This window comes from Ranitomeya imitator, chromosome 5 (genome assembly GCF_032444005.1).
Source record: "Ranitomeya imitator isolate aRanImi1 chromosome 5, aRanImi1.pri, whole genome shotgun sequence".
In the NCBI taxonomy this organism is placed as follows: Eukaryota; Metazoa; Chordata; class Amphibia; order Anura; family Dendrobatidae; genus Ranitomeya; species Ranitomeya imitator.
In genome coordinates this window covers 226,380,822-226,408,570 of record NC_091286.1, presented here as the reverse complement: position 1 = coordinate 226,408,570, position 27,749 = coordinate 226,380,822, and positions in this window count along the sequence as shown.

The window sequence follows — 27,749 nt, the reverse complement described above, 5'->3', positions numbered from 1 at the left end:
GTCTCAGCCTACCACCCTACCCATGCTCTCCATTCTGCTAATGACCTGAGGTTAACCTCTTCAATAATCAGAACCTCCCACTCCCGTCTCCAAGACTTTTCACGTGCTTTGCCACTTCTTTGGAATGCACTACACAGGTTAATATGATTAATCCTCAATCCCCATAGTTTTAAGCGTACCCTAAAAACGCATTTGTTCAGACTGGCCTACCGTCTCAATGCATTAACCTAACTATTCCTGTGTGGCCCATTCAAAAAACTGATCAGGTTCCTCGCATCATGTTCTCATACGCTTTGTGCATTTAATAGCCCTCAGTGTCTATACTGTTACATATTTAGGCTGTTAACTGGTTCATGCAGATTTACATGAACACCTGATTCTTACACTGTGGCTGGTCCGAACAACGAAAGCAATTCTTACCATCCACCTCTCGTGTCTCCTTTTTCCACATAGCTTGTAAGCTTGTGAGCAGGGCCCTCATTCCTCTTGGTATCTGTTTTGATATGTGTTTATTGTTACGCTGTAATATTTATTGTCTGTACAAGTCCCATCTATAATTTAAAGTGCTGCAGAATATTTTGGCACTAAATAAATCATAATTATTATTATAATTTTTGAAACATACTGTATTTTTTTGTTAGGAAGGTATAAGAGTTAAAAGTTTACCAGTGATTTCTAATTTTTCCAACAAAATTTACAAAACCATTTTTTTTAGGGACCACATCACATTTGAAGTGACTTTGAGTAGTCTATATGACAGAAAATACCCCAAAGTGTCATCTATCTTAAAACTTCAATCCTAAAGGTGTTCAAAACCCCATTCAAGAAGTTTATTAACCATTCAGGTGCTTCACAGTAATTAATTGAATGTAGAAGGAAAAAATGAACATTAAATTTTTTTCACTAAAATTTTACTTTTGATCCAATTTTTTTTATTTTTGCAAGGGTAACAGGAAAAAATGGAACCCAAGAGTTGTTGTACATTTCACCTGAGTATGCCGATACCTTAAATGTGGGGGAAAACAACTGTTTGGGCGCACAGCAGGGCTCAGAAGGGAAGGAAAGGTCATTTGACTTTTTTGAATGTAAAATTTCCTGGAATCATTAGCGGATGTCATGGTCATGCCCCGTTTGGAGAGCCCCTGATGTGCCTAAACAGTGGAAACACCCCACAAGGGACACCATTTTGGAAACTAAACTCCTCAGGGAACCTATCTAGATGTGTCCTGGGCAACATGAACCCCCAGGTGCTTTACATAAGTTTGTAATATTGAGACTTTAAACAAAAAAAAATGTTTTTAGTCCCAAATTTTTCATTTTCACAAATTTGATGCTATAATATTCTATATTTTTGCTGAGAGAGTCATGCGATGGCTTGTTTTTTTTGTGGGACGAGTTTACATTTTTATAGGTACCATATTTGGGCACATGACATTTTTTGATCTCTTTCTATTCCGATTTTTGAGAAGCAGAAGGAATAAAAACCAGCAATTCAGGAATTTAAAAACTTTTTTTTATTCTGTTCCGTGTATGGTAAAATTGATAAGGTAGCTTCATTCTTTAGGTCAATACGATTACAGCGATACCTCATTTAATAATAAATAATAATCTTTATTTTTATATAGCGCTAACATATTCCGCAGCGCTTTACAGAGGTTGCACACATTATCATCGCTGTCCCCGATGGGGCTCACAATCTAAATTCCCTATCAGTATGTCTTTGGAATGTGGGAGGAAACCGGAGTACCCGGAGGAAACCCACGCAAACACGGAGAGAACATACAAACTCTTTGCAGATGTTGTCCAGGGTGGGATTAGAACCCAGGACTCCAGCGCTGCAAGGCTGCTGTGCTAACCACTAAGCCACCTATATCTTTTGTAATGTTTTATTATTTCATGAAAAAAATAATTATTTTTGCATTGCTTTATTCTGAGAGCTATACATTTTTTATTTTTCTGCTGATGGACATTATTTTTTGTGGGACAAGATAATGTTTTCATCAGTAACTTTTTAATGTAAATGGGTCTTTTTGATCACGTTTTATTCTACTTTTTGTTTGACAGTATGATGATTAAGCATAGTTTTTTGCCTTGTTTTTTGTAATTATTTTTTTACAGTGTTTACTGAAGGGGGTTAACTAGTGGGACAGTTTTATAGGTCAGGCCGTTCTGGACTACCAAATATATATATTTTTGTTTTTTTACATAAATAAATGTATATATTGTGTTAATATATATTTATTTCTTTATTATGTGACTTTTTCAAAAAATATTTTTACAATTTTTGTTAACTTTTTTACATTGTCCCAGGATGGGACATCAACTCTTTAATGACAGATCAATGCTTCAGCACTGCAGAGCATTAGAGCAGTGTCTCAGATGCAGGGAGGAGGAGTGGGAGCTCGTGCTCTCAGCATGAACTGACAGGTCACCATCCCTGGGTGACCCTGTGGCCATCTTGGGACTCACAGTGACCATGGAGACCATCAACACAATGTGATCGCATCACGGTGTGCCAATGGGAGCACAGAGGGAGCTCACTCCCTCTGGGATGTCTCGCGATGCCACTGTCACTTTTTTCAGCAGCATCACAGGGGTTAAACGCCTGCTATCGGTGCTAGCACCGATCGTGGGTGTCACTGCATGGTTTCAGCTTTTACATAGAGCTGACACCCACATTCAATTGCATGAGCCGCCAGCGTGATAACAGCTTCATATACATACTGCGCTTTGTGGTGCCATATATATATACGGTGCATGTCGGGAAGGGGTTCATTTTTTGCTACATTGGAAATAGTATAGCAGAAACATAGCTTTGTATGTTGTAACTTACCACTTAGAGTAATTTTTGGGCTGTTCAATTCTCCTTGTTAATTAAGGACTATAAATGTCTTTTATTACATAGTGCATGGATAGCAATTTATATCACTGAAAATCATTGAAACAGTCAGTTCATATATATAACACATCTACAAATTACTACTTACATCATGTTCTCCAAAGCTTAGTTAAACTCACTTTTCTGTAGTAATTATTCACAACATACTTCCAGACTCATTTGGCTTTAAAGCCAAACTGAGAACATTACACATTATATTTTGACAGAGAACATTTCTTAATAGCAATAGTGACCCTTCAAAGCTTGATTTCTTTTCCTTTTCCAAGTTAAGAAACATATTTTTTAGTCGACAATAACCAGGAGCCTTTTTATTATGCTGTTGATATTTTGGTTTTATTAAAACCTTTTGCAATTTATGACTGCAATATTAAATTACAAAACTAAAGGCTACAGATTGAGATACAATTTATATATGGCAACTAAATTATCAATTATTTATTAATTATTCATCTATTTATAAGAAAAAGAGATACAGTGTTAGGGTAATACAAAAATAGGGAACACACTCCTTTCTGTAAATCTGTGGATTTAGGTTCTCTACCAGATTGTGCCCTGCTCACCTGGAGAAGTTATGCATAGCAGGCACAAACCTGGAAACCTGGAGTAGGCTAATGACTCTACTAGAGACAGTTGCAGCTCCAACCACTGGTTCCTAGTCGTAAACTGCTGGAACTGGAACGAATGTTTGAGAATAAGAAAAAACTTGCGGGATATTCCGGGAATGAAGGAAGTTCTAAGTAGGGTAGATGAAGAGTTTTAATTGTGCAATTCGTTTCTGAGTTGATCCAACTCCATCCTCAGAAACATTGAAGCAGGATATCACCTTTGACTGTAAAAGAGTCAGCAATGTTACAATTAGCATCATACATGAAAAACAACAATTCATTTAACAACAATTATTTAAAATAAAACATGTAAAAAGTGCTAACATTAATCACCACTGAATTGTAACTCTTTATAGTAATTATATTAACATATAAGTATATAAATAAAAACAAAATGAGAAATAAAACTGCCTCTTTAAAAAAAATACAGGAAAAAAAAAAAAAAAAACCCTACCTCTTTAAAAAAAATGCTAATTGAGAAAAACAATAGAACAGAAAAAAACTTAAAATGAGTTTATTGTACTTACCATTAAGGAAATTGAATCATTAATAACGCTGATTTAGTGCTTCCGTTGCAAGTTTGAATATCCAAAGGATCCCCTATTTATTAATCTTTGGAATAGATTTGAAATATTCTTAGGTATTTGTTCAAGTATTATTAATTTCTACCCCCCACTCCCTGAAGATGGCTGGACCATCATTGTAAATACATCATTGTAAATACACACCTGTACTTTGTATCTCCCCCACCTCATTGGAGATTGTAAGCTCTCAAGAGCAGGGTCGTCGTATTTTGTCTTATTTTGCTTTAATACTGTATTGTTAACATTGTTACCTATGACTGTTGTGTTTGAAACTGTTAAACTGTAAAGCGCTGTGGAATATGTTGGCACTATATAAATAAAGATTATTATTATTATTAATTTCAGATTAATAGGATCTTTGTGATTGTTTTAGAATCTCTTCAATAGGCTCTTCAAGGATGCCAGTCCAAATATTGTGCCTATGTTTATTCATTTAGTTATCAACAGGCTAGATTGTCCTACCGACATACTGGTGATTGAAGGTACACATCAAATAGATACAAAAGATGACATAGGACATGTTGCAATTCAAAAAATGGAAAACAATAAAAATTCTCTGCTGTGACAATTGATCTCAATTCCTTACACAAATGTGGAATTATATGGGAACACAAATGTTTTGACCTTCCGCACTGGAAAGATCCACTCAGACTAGGAAAAAAGGACAATGTTTTCTGTCTGTTATCCTGAGGCTAGGTGAATCTAATTTGGTTAGGTGTATGTTGTGAATTCTGTGGCTGAGTTCACTTCAGTGGTCACAAGTGGTATTGCAGTCTCTGGGCTTCCTCCCTCAGGTGTTTTGGTGAGCTCGTTGGCTGCCTTGCTATTTAGCTCCACCTGAGTCTGTCTTCCTTGCTCCTTGTCAATGTTCCAGTGTTGGATCTGAGCTACTGCATCTTTCCTTGGGCCTGCTGCTCTGCTAGATAAGTGCTTCTAGTTTGTTTTCTGTTTTTTCTGTCCAGCTTGCTATTAGCTTTTGCTGGAAGCTCTGAGAGGCAAAGGGGTGCACCGCCGTGCTGTTAGTTCGGCACGGTGGGTCTTTTTGCCCCTTTGCGTGGTTTTCGTTTTAGGGTTTTTTGTAGACTGCATAGTTCTCTTTGCTATCCTCGCTCTGTCTAGAATATCGGGCCTCACTTTGCTGAATCTATTTCATTCCTACGTTTGTCTTTTCATCTTGCTAACAGTCATTATATGTGGGGGGCTGCCTATTCCTTTGGGGTATTTCTCTGAGGTAAGTCAGGCTTGTATTTCTATCTTCAGGCTAGTCAGCTCCTCAGGCAGTGCCGAGTTGCATAGGTAGTGATAGGCGCAATCCACTGCTGCTTATAGTTGTGTGAGGATAGATCAGGTACTGCAGTCTACAGAGATTCCACGTCTCAGAGCTCGTCCTATTGTTTTTGGTTATTGCCAGATCTCTGTATGTGCGCTGATTACTGCACGCTGTGTTGCCTGATTGCCGGCCATAACAGTACAAGGAGCCAACCAATGATTCCCAATAGAGGGAAAAAAGAAATCCTGACATCATTTTTTTTTCTTAGCTCTGTCTTCAGTCTTTTTTTTCCCCTAGACATTAGAGTGCTTCAGGACACAGCTGTGGACATGGATATTCAGGCTCTGTGCTCCTCAATGGATAATCTCGTTGTAAATGTACAAAAGATTCAAGATACTATTGATCAGAAATCGATGCTAGAACCAAGAATTCCGATTCCTGATTTGTTTTTTGGTGACAGAACTAAGTTCCTGAGCTTCAGAAATAATTGTAAGCTATTTTTGGCCTTGAAACCTCATTCTTCTGGTAATCCTATTCAACAGGTTTTGATTATTATTTCTTTTTTGCGCGGCGACCCACAGGACTGGGCGTTTTCTCTTGCACCAGGAGATTCTGCATTGAGTAATGTTGATGCATTTTTCCAGGCGCTGGGATTGCTTTACGATGAGCCTAATTCAGTGGATCAGGCTGAGAAAAATCTGCTGGCTTTATGCCAGGGTCAGGATGATATAGAAGTATATTGTCAGAAATTTAGGAAGTGGTCAGTACTCACTCTGTGGAATGAATCTGCACTAGCGGCTTTGTTCAGAAAGGGTCTCTCTGAAGCTCTTAAGGATGTAATGGTGGGATTTCCTATGCCTGCTGGTTTGAATGAGTCTATGTCCTTGGCCATTCAGATCGGTCGTCGCTTGCGCGAGCGTAAATCTGTGCACCATCTGGCGGTATTGTCTGAGAGTAAACCTGAGCCTATGCAGTGCGACAGGACTATGACTAAAGTAGAACGGCAAGAACACAGACGTCTGAACAGACTGTGTTTCTATTGTGGTGATTCTACTCATGCTATTTCTAATTGTCCTAAACGCACTAGGCGGTTCGATAGCTCTGCCGTTATTGGTACTGTACAGTCCAAATTCCTTTTGTCCATTACCTTAATGTGCTCTTTGTCATCGTATTCTGTCATGGCGTTTGTGGATTCAGGCGCTGCCCTGAATCTGATGGATTTGGATTATGCTAAACGTTGTGGATTTTTCTTGGAGCCTTTGCGGTGTCCTATTCCGTTGAGAGGAATTGATGCTACACCTTTGGCCAAGAATAAGCCTCAGTACTGGGCCCAGCTGACCATGTGCATGGCTCCTGCACATCAGGAAGTTATTCGCTTTCTGGTACTGCATAATTTGCATGATGTGGTCGTGTTGGGGTTGCCATGGCTACAAACCCATAATCCAGTATTGGATTGGAACTCTATGTCGGTAACCAGCTGGGGTTGTCAGGGAGTACATGGTGATGTTCCATTTTTGTCTATTTCGTCATCCATTCCTTCTGACATCCCAGAGTTCTTGTCGGACTTTCAGGATGTATTTGAAGAGTCCAAGTCTGATGCCCTACCTCCGCATAGGAATTGTGATTGTGCTATCGATTTGATTCCTGGTAGTAAATTCCCTAAGGGTCGTTTATTTAATTTGTCCATACCTGAACACACCGCTATGCGCAGTTATGTGAAGGAGTCCCTGGAGAAGGGACATATTCGCCCATCGTCGTCACCATTGGGAGCAGGGTTCTTTTTTGTAGCCAAGAAGGATGGTTCGCTAAGACCGTGTATTGATTACCGCCTTCTTAATAAGATCACTGTTAAGTTTCAGTATCCCTTGCCATTGATTTCTGACTTGTTTGCTCGGATTAAGGGGGCTAGTTGGTTTACTAAGATTGATCTTCGTGGTGCGTATAATCTGGTGAGAATCAGGCAGGGAGATGAATGGAAAACGGCATTTAATATGCCCGAGGGTTATTTTGAGTATCTGGTGATGCCGTTCGGACTTGCCAATGCTCCATCTGTTTTTCAGTCTTTTATGCATGACATTTTCCGTGAGTATCTGGATAAATTCTTGATTGTTTACTTGGATGACATTTTGATCTTCTCAGATGATTGGGAGTCTCATGTGAAGCAAGTCAGAATGGTTTTTCAGGTACTGCGTGCTAATTCCTTGTTCGTGAAGGGATCAAAGTGTCTCTTCGGTGTGCAGAAAGTTTCATTTTTGGGGTTCATCTTTTCCCCTTCTACTATCGAGATGGATCCGGTTAAGGTTCAGGCCATCCAGGATTGGACTCAGCCGACATCTCTAAAAAGTCTGCAGAAATTCCTGGGCTTTGCTAATTTTTATCGTCGCTTCATCTGTAATTTTTCTAGCATTGCCAGACCATTGACCGATTTGACCAAGAAGGGTGCTGATTTGGTTAATTGGTCTTCTGCTGCCGTGGAAGCTTTTCAGGAGTTGAAGCGTCGTTTTTGCTGTGCCCCTGTGTTGTGTCAACCTGATGTTTCTCTTCCGTTCCAGGTCGAGGTTGATGCTTCTGAGATTGGTGCAGGGGCGGTTTTGTCACAGAGAGGTTCTGGTTGCTCAGTGTTCAAACCATGTGCTTTCTTTTCCAGGAAATTTTCTGCTGCTGAGCGTAATTATGATGTGGGCAACCGAGAGTTGCTGGCCATGAAGTGGGCATTCGAGGAGTGGCGTCATTGGCTTGAGGGTGCTAAGCATCGCGTGGTGGTATTGACTGATCATAAGAACCTTACTTATCTTGAGTCTGCCAAGCGCTTGAATCCTAGACAGGCCCGTTGGTCGTTATTTTTTGCTCGTTTTGATTTTGTGATTTCATACCTTCCGGGCTCTAAAAATGTGAAGGCGGATGCTCTGTCTAGGAGTTTTGTGCCCGACTCTCCGGGGTTATCTGAGCCGGCGAGTATCCTCAAGGAAGGAGTCATTGTGTCTGCCATCTCCCCTGATTTGCGGAGAGTGTTGCAGAAATTTCAGGCTAATAAACCTGATCGTTGTCCGGCCGAGAAACTGTTCGTCCCTGATAGGTGGACTAGTAAAGTTATCTCTGAACTTCATTGTTCGGTGCTGGCCGGTCATCCAGGAATCTTTGGTACCAGGGAGTTGGTTGCTAGATCCTTCTGGTGGCCATCTCTGTCACGGGATGTGCGTGCTTTTGTGCAGTCCTGTGGAATTTGTGCTAGGGCTAAGCCCTGCTGTTCACGTGCCAGTGGGTTGCTTTTGCCCTTGCCGGTCCCGAAGAGGCCTTGGACACATATTTCGATGGATTTCATTTCTGACCTTCCCGTTTCTCAAAAAATGTCGGTCATTTGGGTGGTCTGTGATCGCTTTTCTAAAATGGTCCATCTGGTGCCCTTGGTTAAATTGCCTTCCTCCTCTGATTTGGTGCCTTTGTTCTTCCAGCATGTGGTTCGTTTACATGGCATTCCTGAGAATATTGTTTCTGACAGAGGTTCCCAGTTTGTCTCGAGGTTCTGGCGAGCCTTTTGTGGTAGGATGGGCATTGACCTATCTTTCTCCTCGGCCTTCCATCCTCAGACTAATGGCCAGACCGAACGAACCAATCAGACCTTGGAAACATATCTGAGATGTTTTGTTTCCGCTGACCAGGATGATTGGGTGTCATTTTTGCCGTTGGCTGAGTTCGCCCTTAATAATCGGGCCAGCTCGGCTACCTTGGTCTCTCCATTTTTCTGCAATTCTGGGTTCTATCCTCGTTTCTCTTCAGGACAGGTTGAGTCTTCGGACTGTCCTGGTGTGGATTCTGTGGTGGACAGGTTGCAGCAGATCTGGACTCAGGTAGTGGACAATTTGACCTTGTCCCAGGAGAAGGCTCAGCTTTTCGCTAATCGCAGACGCCGTGTGGGACCCCGACTTCGTGTTGGGGATCTGGTTTGGTTATCTTCTCGTCATATTCCTATGAAGGTTTCCTCTCCTAAATTTAAACCTCGTTTTATTGGTCCGTATAGGATTTCTGAGATTCTCAATCCGGTGTCTTTTCGTCTGACCCTCCCAGACTCCTTTTCCATACATAATGTATTCCATAGGTCGTTGTTGAGGAGATACGTGGCACCTATGGTTCCATCTGTGGAGCCTCCTGCCCCGGTTTTGGTGGAGGGGGAATTGGAGTATATTGTGGAGAAGATTTTGGATTCTCGTGTCTCTAGACGGAAACTCCAGTATCTGGTCAAATGGAAGGGTTATGCTCAGGAAGATAATTCCTGGGTTTTTGCCTCTGATGTCCATGCCCCAGATCTTGTTCGTGCCTTTCATGTGGCTCATCCTGGTCGGCCTGGGGGTTCTGGTGAGGGTTCGGTGACCCCTCCTCAAGGGGGGGGTACTGTTGTGAATTCTGTGGCTGAGTTCACTTCTGTGGTCACAAGTGGTATTGCAGTCTCTGGGCTTCCTCCCTCAGGTGTTTTGGTGAGCTCGTTGGCTGCCTTGCTATTTAGCTCCACCTGAGTCTGTCTTCCTTGCTCCTTGTCAATGTTCCAGTGTTGGATCTGAGCTACTGCATCTTTCCTTGGGCCTGCTGCTCTGCTAGATAAGTGCTTCTAGTTTGTTTTCTGTTTTTTCTGTCCAGCTTGCTATTAGCTTTTGCTGGAAGCTCTGAGAAGCAAAGGGGTGCACCGCCGTGCTGTTAGTTCGGCACGGTGGGTCTTTTTGCCCCTTTGCGTGGTTTTCGTTTTAGGGTTTTTTGTAGACTGCATAGTTCTCTTTGCTATCCTCGCTCTGTCTAGAATATCGGGCCTCACTTTGCTGAATCTATTTCATTCCTACGTTTGTCTTTTCATCTTGCTAACAGTCATTATATGTGGGGGGCTGCCTATTCCTTTGGGGTATTTCTCTGAGGTAAGTCAGGCTTGTATTTCTATCTTCAGGCTAGTCAGCTCCTCAGGCAGTGCCGAGTTGCATAGGTAGTGATAGGCGCAATCCACTGCTGCTTATAGTTGTGTGAGGATAGATCAGGTACTGCAGTCTACAGAGATTCCACGTCTCAGAGCTCGTCCTATTGTTTTTGGTTATTGCCAGATCTCTGTATGTGCGCTGATTACTGCACGCTGTGTTGCCTGATTGCCGGCCATAACAGGTGTAGCATGGTTTTCCAAATTCTTATTCCTTCTAAATATAATGGTCAGGTAATTTATCTGAACGGATAGTGTCAATATTTATTATGGGTCAATAGTTCGTTAAAATCTTCAATGTAATACCGTGGGATCTATTTAAAGTGGAGATAAAGCTATATTTCAATCTATTCAGTGATGGGCAGACCCATGATGGTTCGAGTCTGTTGGGTTTGGCCGAACATTAAAAAAAGTTCAGTTCGATTACCAAAACTTTACCCGAACATGAACCTCATTCAAATGAATGGGGGGCCCGAACATCTGGTGTTTCCCCACACTGTCATCTGTGTGACAGCGTGAGAAACACTGGCTCTGATTTTTGGTAAGTTTGTTACCACCGTTCAGAGCACTGGGGTTCGCTGACCTACTCTCATCATCGTACGCCTGGTCTCGCTTTATTGCAGAGAGAGCAGGGGCGCGATGATAAGAGTATTCTCCAGCCAATGCCTGTGCAATAAGTAAATTAAAAATGCCATGGGGTCACCTCTATACTTGATACCCAGCACAGGTAAAGCCCGCAGCTGTCAGCTTTATCTAGGCTGGTTATAAAAAATAGAGGAGTCACAATGCCATTTTATTGTAACTATTTAAATAAATAATTTTAGAAAATGGCATGGGATCCACCTCATTATTGACAACCAGCCAAATTAAAGCAGACAGCTGAGGGCATGTTTTCTCAGACTAGGAAGGGGTCATTAATATTGGCCCTCCCCACCCTAAAAATAACAGCCTGCAGCCATCCCATAAAATTTGCATCTATTAGATGAACTAATTCTGGCACTTCGCCTGGCTATTTCCACTTGTCCTGGTGCAGAGGCAAGTGGGGTAATAGTTGTGGGTTGATGTCAGCTGTTTTATGGAGGCTGACAACAAGCCCATTGGTTAGTAATGGAGAAGCATTTATGAGACACTCCAATTACTTACCCCATTGTCAAATTTAATAAAGAGAGAGACAGAGTAAAGTCTTGTATTTGAAATAAAAAGTCCCCCACCCTCTTTTACCCATTTATTCACAAAAAATTAAATAAAAATGGAAAGTTATGCTTACCTTTACTTGTGCCCTCAACCTCTTCCTTAATCAGACACGCATTCCAACAGTGCAGATTGAATATCCCCCCAATCAGGCAGTGTTTAAATTTATATCCCTTGGAGATCACAGTCACACAGCTCAAAATTTGTGGACAGGCATCCAGTCTGAGTTAGAGCAATGGCTATCTCCGCTAAACCTAGAGCCAGTGAAGGCCGTGTGTGATAACCGTGCAAAATTTGGTGGCGGTTCTACAATGCAGCAACTTCACACACATACCTTGCATGCCTCTCATCCTCATCCTGGTGGTACCGCAATTTTAAAGCCACTACTGGCCTGGATGCTCAGGTACAGAAAGCACAGTCACTGTGTGCTCACTTCTGACGATCGCAACCCGCAGATCATTGCCTTGTGTCTCTACTTTCAGCCTACCAGTGAACCATTTGATTACTGATGTTCTGACACGGTGGAATTATGCACTGCCCATGTTACAGCGGCTGTGGCAGCAGTGTCAAGCCCTGGTGCAGTATGTCCTTTTACATAGTCTGGGCCAACGCAGTCTGGATATGGTGCAAATTTGGGTGCACACTTTCAGAGTAGACACAGTTGAAGGACCTCTGCACCCTTCTGAACAGTTTTGAAATGACTACTAAGATGATTAGGGCTGACAATGCCATCATCAGCATCACTATTCCCATCATTAACATGCAGAATAAGCTGCGTGAGGACGTGATGGTCCCAGAGGAAGAGTTGGAAGCAGAGGAGAATGTGGAAGGGATAACAATATCTCAAATTTCCAAACTGTCATCCCACAGGCGGGTGCCGTAGGAGGGTGGCTTACAGCGATCAATGGGGCTCATGGTACCAGACAAACTGTTAGTGAAGATGCAGAAGCTGAGGAACAAATTGAGGAGGATGAGGTGATGGACATGCAACAGTCAGAAGATGAAGAGGATAATGATCCACTCTCTGTTGTCCATGGTTGGCAAGAGGGGATGGATGAAGCAACCTTGAGTGTTAAATGCATCCAGCTGTCTACTCAAAGTGTAGACTACCTAACGTCTATCAAAATGAACAAGTCATGGATCTACAGTACGATGACTTTTGCACCTCAATCGCTGATTGGGCAGACTAGGCGATGGTGTAGTTTTTACTGTCATGTTTTGATCTTGCATTATTAAAGTATGTGCCATCTTTGTGGTGTTTTCTGTGCCTGCTATTGCTACTGCTGCTGATGTTGCCAAAAATGGTTTGAAATGTGGAGTCTCCAAGTTGGGTCCCCATCTGGTGGGTTGCCTGTAGTAGAGGTTTAGTCAGAGGCCTATTATACTGTTTCTACTCTGTGGAAATTGATGCCACTTAAGTGGTGAGTAACAATTATTTTTCAAGTAGTCTCCATCTGGTGGTTTGCTTGTGTAAGTAGGGCTCCCAGACAGGCAGGCTAGCACTTACTTCAAGTCAACAATCTATGCTTCTTTCCTTACATTTTTCTACCAATATTTTTGTATGAAATTGATGTTTGTGCCATCTGAGTGTGCCTGATATAAACAAAAAAAAAAATGCGAAGTGTTGCATGAGGTATGAGGTCTCCCAGCTAAGATGGCTTACACTTCTCCCTTAACCAATAGGTCCTTATAAAACTTAAATTTCAAGCTGTAAATGCTGGGCAGGACCCTGATACCTCATGCATGGGCCATGGCTGACTGCTTCTGTGTCATTATAAAAGATTCTACTGTTGGTCAATTATTTTTTTCCGCTTTACATACAGCATGTTGGTACATAACAGATTTATTGCCTTTAAAGTAACATCATTATTTTAGGGAAGCAAAAGGACTAGAGAGGCAAAATCCATCCGGTTTGACCTGTCCTACTTCACAGAACTGCTTTATTTCCATTACAATATATTGTAATAATTTATACTATCTGAATATATAATGTATATTCTACAGTAATACTGTAATACTGAAAGCATTGTTCTCAGAATGCTTTTATTCTTGTGTTTTCAATTTTTGTGGTCATTTTGGTTGTCACAATTAAGCTGTAAAATAAAGCTGAAACAACAGCAGTTATTAATAATTAATAAAATGTGATTCAATTAAATACTGCCAGACTACCTTGACTGAAATATATATGTGAACTGTATAGCAAGCATACAATGAGTAATTGATGGACTATGTTATTCTATGAAGTCAATTTATCAAGAAGTGAGATATTTAAATACTAAGGGATTAAAAAGATTTTCTCACAGGAAATATTATGTTAACATTTGGTATATGTAGGACATCATTTCCAAAACAAGTGGAACAAGAGAATTTGACTGAAATTCCTTTTTGATTAATTCAGGCACTGTCAATTTATTTTCAGTTCGGATGTTCAAATTTCTAGTGCTTGGTAAAATCATTATAAGATTTATCAAATTTAATAGGTGAATGACAAATGAACTGAGCTATATTATCCCTTCCATTTAATTTCACGTATTGTAAAGCAATATATGTGTTTTCTGAACTCTCTTAAGTTGTATTGAAGTGTGCTGCTGACAAATCTCTCCATCGAGATTGCATTAATTTAGTTTCACACGTGCAAAAAATAAGAATTTCCACTGTGACTTATAAAAACTTATATTATGTGGAAAATCCCTTGGGGGTGGGGAAAGCTGTGCATTTATGTGTATGAAATGGTAACTGAATTATGTTATCAGATTTCTTTGTGACATGGATTCCTGAAATTCAGAACAACAGAAAAATGTTACTTTGCCAATAAAACTTGTTTTAAAGATCGTTCTCGCACAGTTGAGGTGTGAAAGTAATAAAATCTAAAAACTTGAATGCTTTATTTTTTACTAGCACACGTTTTTCTTTATTGGTAACGACAATACCCTGCTTTATTTTTTTTAGTGTGGCATAAAGAGATGAGAGAGTTCAATATAGTTTTGCGCTGTCACTTTTCTGTTTTAATAAAAGATCTAATACTGCCATTGGAAAATAAGTTATATAGGCTATATGAGTTAGCTTGTAAATTCTATATTTAAAGATTATAACTCAAAAAGGCTTATCAATTTGACAAGCAATAAAAACCAGAAAGCATGCCAGCAATATCATAAGATAAGAAGTTTCTGTGTTACAATGTATCAATTAGAAATACTAAATTACATTAAAATATATACTGTGTCAAAGACAATAACATCCACATGTTATCAAAATTTTATTATGTGGATGGATCATTGTAGGAAAATTCTACTATAAGTTTGATGTACTAGAATTCTTTTATGGTTAAACTTTATTCATTTTATCAAGCAGCATTTTGCATCTGCAATGACAGGAGGATCCAAATTGTGTGAATTTCATCATGGCACCTCATAAAGTGAGTCAGTAGTGAGTCTGAAAGGTGAGGGTCAGTGAACTTAATCAATGCCATCATGATCAATGAACTGCCTATGCACTTGGGCATGATGAGGCCAGGTATTGTCTTAAAAGACAATACATGGACAAGAAGAAGTGTAAGGTCTGACAATGGCTCTGAGGATTTCATCATGGAACCCTACAGCAGTCAGGGAACTGCTAGCTTTCAATTAGAAATGAGTGAACTCATGGATTTCCATGCTTGGCTGGTTTAGGTGAACTTATTTTTAAAAGTCTGGGTCAAGTCACGAACTTGACCCGAACAGTACCCCCACAGGAGCTGATTCAAATTTCACCCACAGGGCAGGGAGAACAATATCCTCAAATAAGATTATTAAATATTTCAGCCACAGAGCTTGTGGAACAACACCCCCACAGAACTTTTTAACAAATTTCAGCCTCAGAGCATGGGGAACAATACATCCACAGAGACTGAATAAAATTTCACCCCAAGAGGCAATGAGTGCCTAAAATGATGTTCTGTAAAGTGGTGGGAGTAAGGGGTTGCTACAAAGCAAGCAAAATTGGGGTAAGAGTAGGACAATTGCCCTACAAACAAATGTGGATAAGGAAATTACTTAAAGGGGCTTTGTTGCAAAGAGGTGGACGAAGGTTCTAGCACCCCCCTACATATGGGAACAGGGCACTGACTTAAAATAAAATAATAAAAATATATATTCTTGAACCAGAGGTCAAGGTCCAAGTAGAGGTGGAAGTGGACATAGTGATGTACTGAAAGTGTAAGAGGCAAAGTAAAAGAGAGCCAATACTTTTTTTGGTTGTTTATTTACATTTTTGGCATATTTTTTTATTTTTAAGGGGAACCAATTACAGAGAATAAAATACAAAACCAAACAATTATCTTGAAACATGAGGCCGAGGTCCAAGTCAAGAATGAAGTACACATTTTGATATACGTATAATAGTCTAAATAGGAGGTAACCATCTTTTGAAGCTCATCAAGAGAATGCCAAGAATGTGCAAAGCAGTAATCAAAATCAAAAGGTGGCTACTTTGAGGAACCTAGAATATAAGACATATTTTCAGTTGTTCCACACTTTTTTGTTAAGTATATAATTCCACATGTGTTAATTCAAAGTTTTGTGCCTTCAGTGTGAATTTACAATTTTCAGTCATGAAAGTACAGAAAAATCTTTAAATGAGAAGGTGTGTCCAAACTTTTGCTCTGTACTGTATATATAGACAGTATATATGTTTTCACTAATATTTGAGCCCATGGATCCATTATATGTCCATTTTGCAAGCCGGTGAGATTTAGATCCCATACGTATGACACACGAATACTTTTTGGTGAAGAAATTGCATCCTCGCATTGCATACAGATCACTATTCAGGAACTTTTCTGTGTATCTCAGCGGTAATCCTTAATCCTGATTTTTTTATTCCAAAGCAATCCAGACGCTCTTTTTTTCTCCATTTGCTTGTTGACAATGCAGACTACAGCCAGATTATTTTATTTTAATACTATAATGTGAAAATCCAACAATTTTAAATGGCTTTGCCCATCTCAGGCATCACATCTGAGTGCGCAGAAAATTGTGGCATTTGTTGTGGTCCTGTAGTATTTTTTTGAGTGTCTTTTGACACCATTTTGCTTACCCCAAAAATATTTAGCTGCTCAAAAAATATTTATCTGCTCGAAAAATATTTAGCTGCCCAAAAAAATAATTAGCTGCCTAAAAAATATATAGCTACTGTTCATATATTTAACACTGTGTTTTGTTCGCCACACGCATCGCATATCATTGCGCTAAATATTTTAAAATTTTAGTCCTCCAAATATATTTTTGGGAGTGCCATAGCCTAGTTATTGACACAATTTTGATGGAAAAAAAATCCAGGTCACATATTTAACAGTGTGCTACATTCGTCAGAAGCCTGATCTATCTGTGGTCTGCAAATTGTGGCATGCATTTTGCCTGTGTCTTACTGTAATTCTATACAGTATTTTTTGGCAAAAAAACCCAACATACAGGCCACATATTGAACAGTCTGGTATCTCCGTCAGACGCCTGATCTCTCTGTGGGCTACAAATTGTGGCATTTCAGGGTTACAGTCTCTTTTTTTGCTGTGTCTTACCGTAGTTCTATTCAGTATTTATGGTAAAAAAACAAACATACAGTCCACATATTCATCAGTCTGATATCTCCATCAAATGCCTCCTCTGTGTGCTAAAAATTGTGGCATTTCAGGCCAACATTCTCCTTTTTTGCCTTTGTCTTACTGTAATTCTATACAGCATTTTTCTCTAAAAAAAAAACATACAGGACACATATTGAGCAGTCTGGTATCTCCGTCAAACGCCTCCTCTATCTATGTGCTAAAAATTGTGGCATTTCAGGCCTACATTATCCTTTTTTGCCTGTGTCTTACCATAATTCTAATACAGTATTTTTCTTTAAAAAAAACAAACATACAGGCCACATATTGAACAGTCTGGTATCTCCGTCAGACACCTGATCTATCTGTGGGGTACAAATTGTGGCATTTCAGGGCTACATTGCCTTTTTTTTTGCTGTGTCTTACCCTAGTTCAACAGAGTAGTTTGGGGTAAAAAATTTAAAAATACAGGCCACATATTGAACAGTCTGGTATCTCCGTCAGACACATGATCTATCCGTGGGCTACAAATTGTGGCATTTCAGGCCTACAATCTCCTTTTTTGCCTGTGACTTACCATAATTCTATATAGAATATAGTACACCGCACACTCTATATATATATTTTGCAAATAGTGAAGGATTTTATTTATATAAAGTAGAATTAGGTGACATGAAAAGCGACCAAAGGTAATTATAATGACGTTTCGGCCCTGCCAGGGCCTTAATCATATAATCGCTTGGGTGCCAGTAAGCTGTGTGTATATCTCGCAAAGAGAGCCCTGTAGGGGTCTGTAAGGCGTAGTACTTTATAAGTGCAGTAGATATGCGGCGCTCCCGCATATCTACTGCACTTATAAAGTACTACGCCTTACAGACCCCTACAGGGCTCTCTTTGCGAGATATACACACAGCTTACTGGCACCCAAGCGATTATATGATTAAGGCCCTGGCAGGGCCGAAACGTCATTATAATTACCTTTGGTCGCTTTTCATGTCACCTAATTCTACTTTATATAAATAAAATCCTTCACTATTTGCAAAATATATATATAGAGTGTGCGGTGTACTATATTCTATATGTACGTAGGGCTGTCATAGCCCACTACACCTGCACCTCGCTCCCTTATTACCCTGAGTGCGCGCCAATTTTCTCTACATATCTTACCATAATTCTATACAGAATTTTTTGGTAAAAAAACAAACATACAGATCACATATTCAACAGTCTGGTGTCTCCGTCAAACACCTCCTCTATCTATGTGCTAAAAATTGTGGCATTTCAGGCCTACATTCTCCTTTTTTGCCTGTGTCTTACCATAATTCTAATACAGTATTTTTCTTTAAAAAAAACAAACATACAGGCCACATATTGAACATTCTGTATCTCCATCAGACACCTAATCTATCTGTGGGGTACAAATTGTGGCATTTCAGGGCTACATTGCCATTTTTTTGCTGTCTTACTCTATTTCAATAGACTACTTTATGGTAAAAAATATAAAAATACAGGCCACATATTGAACAGTATGCTATCTCCGTCAGAAGCCTGATCTATCTGTGGCCTACAAATTGTGGCATTTCAGGGCTACATTGCCCTTTGTTTGCTGGGTCTAACCCTAGTTAAATAGACTACTTTGGGATAAAAAATGTTAAAATACTGGCCACATATTGAACAGTCTGGTATCTCCGTCAAATGCCTCCTCTATCTGTGGGTTAAAAATTGTGGCATTTGAGGGCTCCTTTGAACTGGTTTTCCGGTGTCTTACCCTAGTTATTAACAACATTAACCCTGCTGTTCTGTTCGCATTTGCTATACACTTGCACTGTTTCCGGGTCAATATGACCCGACCTATTAATTCTTGATTTTTAGCTACTCTAAGTGTTTTATTTGAATACTTTTTCATTATTATACTGTATGTGAACATGGTTGGTCATAAACAAATGAAAAATTTAAATTTAAACTTAATAATTTATTTTTTTCATAAAAAGGTTACACAGGCTTTTTACAATTATCTTTGATTGTTGGCATTCTGCACACAAATAACAAAGAAGCTTTACATTACTATTACTAAAACATGAAATTTAACTTTTTGAAAACAATATTTATAAATCAACAAATGAAAAATCACAAAAACTTCAACCTTTTTAGAAAGAAAAAAGAAAAACTGAAGATGTTCATGCGTTTTTACACTGAACACAATAATAAGACACATGTCCTTTACACAGATATTTTGAACATCCAGCACATGTCAGATTAGTCTTATTGTCAAAGGAAGATGGACAGAAGCTACATCTCTTCCTTTTTTTGCTGGTAGCTGTGCTGCTGGTAGCTGTGCTGGTGGAGACCGTGGATGTGGAGTCTCTTTCTTGACCATGATGGACACTTTTTACAATGGCTGTTGCTCCTCCACTTCTGGGGGTCAGTTTTCTGCTTTCAATATATGGCCTAACCAGGGATTTGCCCAATTCCTCAAGAAATAATCTTCTTTTATGCAGCTTATTCCGGTTCCAATCGGGGTCGATTTCTCTCCATAAGACAAATGCATTGTATGCAGAAACGTCCAGTATGTTATAATATAAAATCATTGGCCACCAATTGGTTTTGCGTTTGCATGTATATGTTGATATTGCTTGGTCTAAAGTATCAACTGCTCCCTTTGGGGCATTACAATCCAAAATAATGTCAGGCTTTCTGTCTTCTCTATCACTTACGGCATTGTCATGGTGCATTGTGCTTATTAGAATTACCTGGTGGTTTTTTTTGGAACATAAGAAACAACAGTTGTATTTCCAGAAAAAAAACTAGAATTGAACACCTCTCTCTTGCTAAGGATACCTTGCGGTAGTTCAGGTTTGTTTTTTCTTATAGTACCCAGCATGGTAAGTTGTTTTTTCTTCAACATCTGGCCTAGTTGATAGGATGTAAAAAAGTTGTCACATGTGACATTTTGTCCTTTTAGTCTATGAGTCAAATCGAGAACAACATACATACCCTGATTTTTTCAGGTCTTTCACCAGGTGTTTTTCCTGTATACACTTGAACATTTACAGCATATGAACTTTTGCTGTCGCAAAGTGTCCAGATCTTGATGCTGTATTTTGCTGGCTTACTTGGTATATATTGTCTGAATGGGCACCTACCTCGGAATGCCACCAGTTGCTCATCAACAGTTACATTTTCACCACTATTATAGAATTTTGGTAGAATCTCTACCCATTGATTCCAAACATTTCTAATGGGTGCTAGTTTATCTTTAGCTCTCCTTTCCATTCTATCTGTTTTAGAATCAAACCGCAGTACTCTAGAAATTTCATGAAACCTTTCAAGGCACATAATAGCTCTAAATATGTGGTGACCGGTTTCGCAATTCCACAAACTTTTAGTTGATTCACCATAAGATTTGTATACTCCCGCTAAAAGAAGTAAACCAATAAAAGCATTAGAGCTGTCACATCTAATTTTTTCCATTTATCACCATAAACTACTTGTCCCTCAATGTTTGTCATTTGTATTATAATATTTAGGACAGTTATATTTAGGAACAATGCTGTAGAACAGTAGAAAATGCTATCGGGTCATATTTACCCAAACAGTACAAGTGTAACAATCAGCGTGTAGCAAAAAGTAAACAAAAACAAAAAAAATTTATAGAGCTCCACAAATGAGGAGAAGTCAAGACACCACTAGTTTCAAATCCTCATATAAAAAATCTACAGGGTCTCAAAAATCATTTCGGGTCATATTGACCAGAACAGTACAGCAGGGTTGAAAAAAAAAAACCTACATTCCAGAGAATTAAAACTGTGTTTTTTATGCACACAGATCACATATAAGTTTGCTCCAAATTCAGCCATTTTTAATGAATAGGGAAAATGTTTTAGCAGCCCATTTAAAATGGGCAAGGCGCGTTGCAAGGGACGGGGACATGGACGTGATGCTGATGGTGCATGCAGAGGCTGAGGCCATGGGCAAGCTGAAAGTGGGCCACAACAAACACCCACATCTTCTCGCTCGACCTTCCTTTCCAAATTATTAGAGTCCCGCAGCACACCACTAATGAACCCAGAGCAGTGTCAAAATAGCGGATAATGCTTCCAGCCATTTTGCCACCACCACGCCTTCCACACCCTCAAGTCTGAGTAATATGCAGACCAGACTCATGGCTACTCACCCTGATCCTCCTTCCTTCACCATGCTGAGTGCCCGGAGACAACAGATCTCAAGCTTGGACACTCCGTAGAGCTGTTCACTTATCCATTTATAGATTCGGGACTCTCGGCCGGTCCACTTGAAGCGGGGCAAGATGAGATCGCATGAGCAATGCCCAAATATTTGAGCAGCCACGGTCACACAAAGGCGACGGTGGGAAAGTGTCATAAGAGTTGCACGATGATGAGACACAATTGCCAGAAAGTCAGGAGGAGGAACAGGGTGTAGATATGGAAGATGAGGTGGTGGATGATATACTAACTGACCCAACATGGCAGGAGGACATGCAAAACGAGGATAGCAGCCCACAAGGGGAAGGAGGTATAGCACCCCAACAGATAGGAAGGAGCAGTGTGGTGGCCGCAGAAAGAAAGCTTGCATCCATTCCCCGTAACACAAACATGACAGAAGTTGCCATTCCAAATTTTAGGTCTTCCCGTTCTGGTTGTTTCTGTTGTTTTGATTCTGCTGATAACACCACAAATGCCATTTGCACTACCTGCATGCCCGCATCAGCAGGGGTAGCAAAACTACCAGCCTGACCACCAACAGCATGATCAAGCACATGGCAGCAAAGTACCCGATTTTGTGGGCCGAACCCCAGGCAGTATTTGCAGGTGACACCACTGCTTCTTCCACTGTTTTGTGTGCAGGTTAATCCCCTGTCCACGATGCTTGCAAAGATGCCCTGTGCCCTGCTCCTGTCGTTGCCCACAGTCAATTAGTACCAACATCGAGCACGTCCATGTCCTTGTCCCAGTGCAACCTTCAGTTGTCCATACCCCATTCATTGTAACGCAATTGGAAATACTCAGCCAAAACCCCACAGGCCACAGGGCCACAGTACTAAATTCACACATTTCTCATCTGCTTGCAGTTGAAATGTTGCCTTTGAGGCTCGTGGAGATGGAAGCTTTCCACCCCAAGGTACTCGGCCACCATTCGTCACTATTTCTCCCGGTGTGCTGTACCGATATTACACCAGCACATGTCCCACAACATTATCTGTGCCCTCAACAATGTTACTGGGAAAGTCCACCTAACCATGGACACATGGACAAGTGCTTGCGGGCAGGGATGGTATATCTCACTGATGGCACACTGGGTTAACATAGTGGAAGTCGGGACCCAGCCTGACCTTGGAATGGAACATGTCCTTCCAGCGCCGAGGATTGCGGGCCCTACGTGAATCAGGGTTGCCCACAGACTACAGCTCCTGCTCCTCCTCTTCCTCCTCCTCTTCAGACTCCATCCTTAAAATGAGCACATCAGACACAAGCTGGAAGCATTGCAGCACTGCCTCAGCCAAGTGTCAACAGGCTATGCTGAATATAATCTGCTTACGTGACAAATCGCACAATGCTGAAGCGTTGTGGACAGCTCTGATAGAGCAGTCAGATTTGTGGCTGACACCGCTGAACCTACAGTCAGGCATGTTCGTGTTTGACAATGGCCTGAATCTGGTGGCAGCTCTGAGGCGAAGCGAGCTCACACATGTACCATGCCTGGCCAATGTGCTTAACCTCATCATTCAACAATTTCTCAAAAGCTACCCGGAGCTGCTGGATCTACTTGTGAAAGTATACCACCTGTGTGCCCATTTTAGAAAGTCAGCTACAGCTTCAGCTGCCCTTTCTATGCTTCAGCAGCATTTGCAGCTTCCGGCTCACAGACTGGTGTGTGATGTCCCCACATGTTGGAACTCTACACTGCATATGTTGGAAAGGATATATGAGCAGAAGAGGGCAGTTGTTGACTACCAACATCAGCAAGGCCATCATTATTCAGTTCAGACTCCGCACATAAGACCTCAGGAGTGGACATGGATGTCAGACATATGTATCATCCTACAAAACTTTGAGGACACCACCAAGATGATGAGCGGCGATGATGCCATAATTAGAGGCACCATCCCGCTTCTCAGCATTCTGAAAAGCTCTTTGCTCACAATGAAAGAGGATGCATTGCAGGCAGAGCACGAGGACATGGAGCAAGGAACCATACAGGGTGATTACACAGCCCAGCCTCATGTTGTCCCAATGTAGATTGGTAGACAATGAGGAAGAGGAGGAGGAGGAAGAACTGGAGCTACTTTCATGCACTATAGATGGTACTACAAGCACAACTGTCACACTGTCTGCTCAGCGTGGATGGCCTGAAGAGGTGGATGAGGACAGCACGGTCAGTCATCCTGTTGGTGAGGACATGGAAGTCTTGCCTGTTAGCAGTCTGGCACATGGCTGACTTCATATTGTGCTGCCTTTCCCATGACCCTCGCATTATGAACATTTTTGGTGAAGCTCATTACTGGTTGGTGACACTTCTAGACCCACGCTAGAAGTAGAACTTTCAATCTCTGCTTCCAGAGGCAGACATGAAAATTTTCGGTGAAGCTCATTACTGGTTGGTGACACTTCTAGACCCACGCTACAAGTAGAACTTTCAATCTCTTCTTCCAGAGGCAGACAGGTCTACTAAAATGGTGCAGTACCAGAAGGCCCTTGTTGCAGAACTACTAAGAAAATTCCCATCTGAGAATGCTGGCGGCAGATGTCATAGTTTGTTGGACAACCAAGAAGTACAGGTGAGAGAGACACAACTCCAATCCAGCAGAGGCAAGGGAACACTGGCAAAGTTCTGGGAGAGTTTTCCCAGACCCCTCCATCACCCTGACACGAAGGCAAGGGATACTGTCACAAGGAGTGCAATGTTTTGGAAGATGCTGAGGGAGTACCTTGCTTACCGTACCAACTTCCTCCGTGATTCCTCTGTGCCTTTTATTATGTATCCAAGCTGGAAACGTGGCACGAACTGGCTCTGTATGCCTTGGAGGTTCTGGCCTGCCCTGCCGCTAGCTTTTTGTCAGAGCTGGTTTTGAGTGCCGCTGGTGGAATTATAACTGATAAGTGCGTCCGCCTGTCAATTGAAAATGCTGACAGGCTGACTGATATAAAAATGAACAAGGGCTGGATTGTGCCAGACTTCTCTACACTACCGAATGATAACAGCAAAACATAACCTAAAGTACAGTGTCCTTTTCTGAGAGGTGAATTCCCATGCACCTCTTCACACCCACACATGGGTATACGCTTCCTGATTTTGGCTATTTGGTGTTATCCTCCTCCTCATCCTCTTCATCCACTACCACTAGAACACCAGGGTAAACGTGTTCCGTGGTGCTACAGCGACTCTATTTTTTGCAAGGGTGCTTATGATGAGCGTAAATAATAAAATTAAAAAAATTGTACCCCCATGGGAAAATGTTTGTCAGCCCATACACTTAGTGTATAAGCATTCCAAATATAGGAGTCCTTCTCCTTTAAATTGGGAATATATTCATAGGAGGACATCCTCCATGTCTCTTCAGACACTGCCAATAGGACACGAGTGTGAATGTATTCCATGATGCAACAGTCACTCTAACTTTTGGCAAGGGTGTTCATGATGCCCGTAAACAATTTAAAAAAAATTTGCACCAGGGTAAACGTGTTCTGTGGTGCTACAGCCACTCTATTTTTTGCAAGGGTGCTTATGATGAGCGTAAATAATAAAATTAAAAAAATTGTACCCCCATGGGAAAATGTTTGTCAGCCCCTTACACTTAGTGTATGGGCATTACAAGTATAGGAGACCCATTCATTTAAATTGGCAATAGATACTTTGGAGGACATCCTCCACGTCTCTTCAGACAACACCACAAGAGCACAAGAGTGAACGTATTCCTTGATGCAACAGTCACTCAAATTTTTGGCAAGGGTGTTTATGATGCCAAGTAAATAATTTAAAAAAATTGTACCCCCCGGGGGAAATGTTTGTCAACCCTTACACTTAGTGTATGGGCATTACAAGTATAGGAGACTCGTTCCTTTAAATTGGGAATAGACTCAGTCTTAGGACATGTTCCATGTCTCTTCAGACACCACCACTAGAACACGAGGGTGAACGTATTCCGTGATGCAATAGTCACTCTAATTTTTGGCAAGGGTGTTTATGATGCCAGTAAATAATTTAAAAAAAAGTGTACCCCTCAGGGGAAATGTTTGTCAGCCCTTACACGTAGTGTATGGGTGTGACGCCCAGGAGACCGGGGTACCCAGCACCGGACCAATGGGGTCTGTCTCTTGAGGGAGATGTCACGGGTGGCTTGACCCGGTGCTGTGGCCTCAGGCAATGCACAGTGTAAGGGGTATCATGAGGGAACAGGCACTTACTTGATCAGGAGCATGTTCTCTCAGCGGTGATGATCCTGATCCTGGATAGATAGCTATTGTCCAAATGAAAGTCTGAGGCACTGAAACATTTAACCAGTTTACTTCAACATAAAGGGATTTACAACCAGTCCTGTCACCGGAGTCTGTATGGGAACTCTGAGTTACTTTGACCCTGCCGGGGTCTTCGCCTCTTATTGTACGCAATTTCTGTGTGGCCCTGCTGCTGTATGTGAACTGGCTGCCGGCCCAATCTGTCCCCTCCGGGTCCTGGTTCGACGGGCAACCCGAGTCCTTTTATCAGCTTACCCTCTCCGGGAGTACCGCTGAACTCTGTGTCTGTTGCTGCGTCCGGCCCTAGTGAAGCTGATATCACCTCACGTTTTTCCAGTTGCTGTATTATATATAATGAATACAGCCACGGATCCGGTATCCGTCTTTGCGCCTGTTCTGGGTAGTGATTAATGCTACCCGGTTCTCACAATTTCCTTTTTCTCTGTCCCTCTTCTCCTCAGGCCGGTGATTTAGGCCTGGAAACTGTCACAGGACTGTTAGAAATTCAGCTGTATGACCTCTCACTTTCAGCTCCTTAGCCCAACTGCCATTTCTTCTCTCAGACCAGAATGGATCAAGGGGAGTCTCTGGAGCTCCCCCTTCTGGCCGGAGGTGGTAGTGCAGTCTTGCTATTTTAGTATTTGTATTTACTGTCAGTAACTATTTTTGTGGCAAATACCCCTAGGGGTGCCACATTCCCCCTTAGTTAAGAACAGTACTCCGGGACTGTGGGACGATAACATTTTGAAATAACAATTAATATGTACAGAGTCGTAAAAATGAAAAGTTACAAAAACCACTCAAGGAAACAAAAATAGAGTTCTGTAAAAAGTCACTTCAAATAGCGTCCATTAATACAGTTCTATCCTTGAAGGTACTAGGAAAGGCACTGCACTTTGTGTCCAAGAATTTAGTTCCATTTTTCCAACGGAGTTACCAATATAAAGTCTAAAGAAAGTTCAAAAAGAGCAAAAAGCAAAGTTCAAAAAGCAGTCTTTCCGGAGCTTTGATTTAGTGCCTCCGGGCTGATAAAAAGTTCAAGAATATGCAATAAGTTCATACAGACAAGTCTCTGTAGGTACTGGGCTTAAACGTTGCAGAATGATAACAATGACTATAGTTTTATAGTTGGTAATCCGCATACCTGGCCGGTAATTGACCCTGGGTACTACGCTGTGATCTACGTAATAGCGGTATCTCTCCATGTGGTGTACTACTGTCTACTGCGGATGCAGTATCTGCCCTCTCTGCTAAAGATAATTCCACGACTATGGAGTTGGCAAGTCCACCGTGAATGGGATTACTCTGATCAGGAATCTGTTCTTCCTGACCTGGAACCTCCCGTAGTACGGGGTCAGCCTCTTCCTGTCTTGGGACTTCTGGTATTGGGTTCGGTGTTGGGTAAAAGGCCACCATGGGAACCACTACTGCACCATGGTATGTTAGTAGGGTTTTGGGAAAGTCTCCTATACAGGTGTGATACATTTCCTCTTCTTTTTCCTTTACTGGTTGAACCTGCATGGGTTGAATAACTTCTGGTTCTGGCTGGACAACTTCTGGCTCTTTCAATGCTTCCGAACATAATTTAAGATTGTCTCTTGACACTAGTACAGATGTTAAGCCTCCGTTTTTGCTAATGAGACATTTTAGGATTATCCATTCTTGTTGGTAAAATTGTGTAGGGTACGGCTTCCCACTGATTGTCTAGTTTATTGGTTCGACGATTTCTTTTGAGCACTTGGTCACCCGGTCTTAATGGGGTCGCTAGAGCATTCTGGTTAAAAGTTCGCTCTTGTCTTTCTCTAGTTTGCTGAAGGCTTCTTTCCACACTCTCTTGCACTTGGCGATACTGCTTTTGCCGTATGATATCCCAATTGGAGTCTTGAACTTCTGCGTCTGGTTTTAGAATTCCCATTTCTACATCGATTGGTAATTGGCCGGGTCTTGCACGCATAAGGTAAGCTGGGGTGCAGTTGGTGGAGCTCACCGGGACATGATTATACAGATCCACCAAGTCAGGCAATTTCTCTGGCCATTGATTCCTTTCTGTCTCAGGTAAAGTCTTTAGTAGGTCTATTACAATATGGTTCATCTTCTCGCATAATCCGTTTGTTTGTGGATGATAGGCCGTCGTCCGGATCTTTTTGCAACCATACATATTACAGAATTCTCTGAAGATCTCTGATTCAAAGGCTGG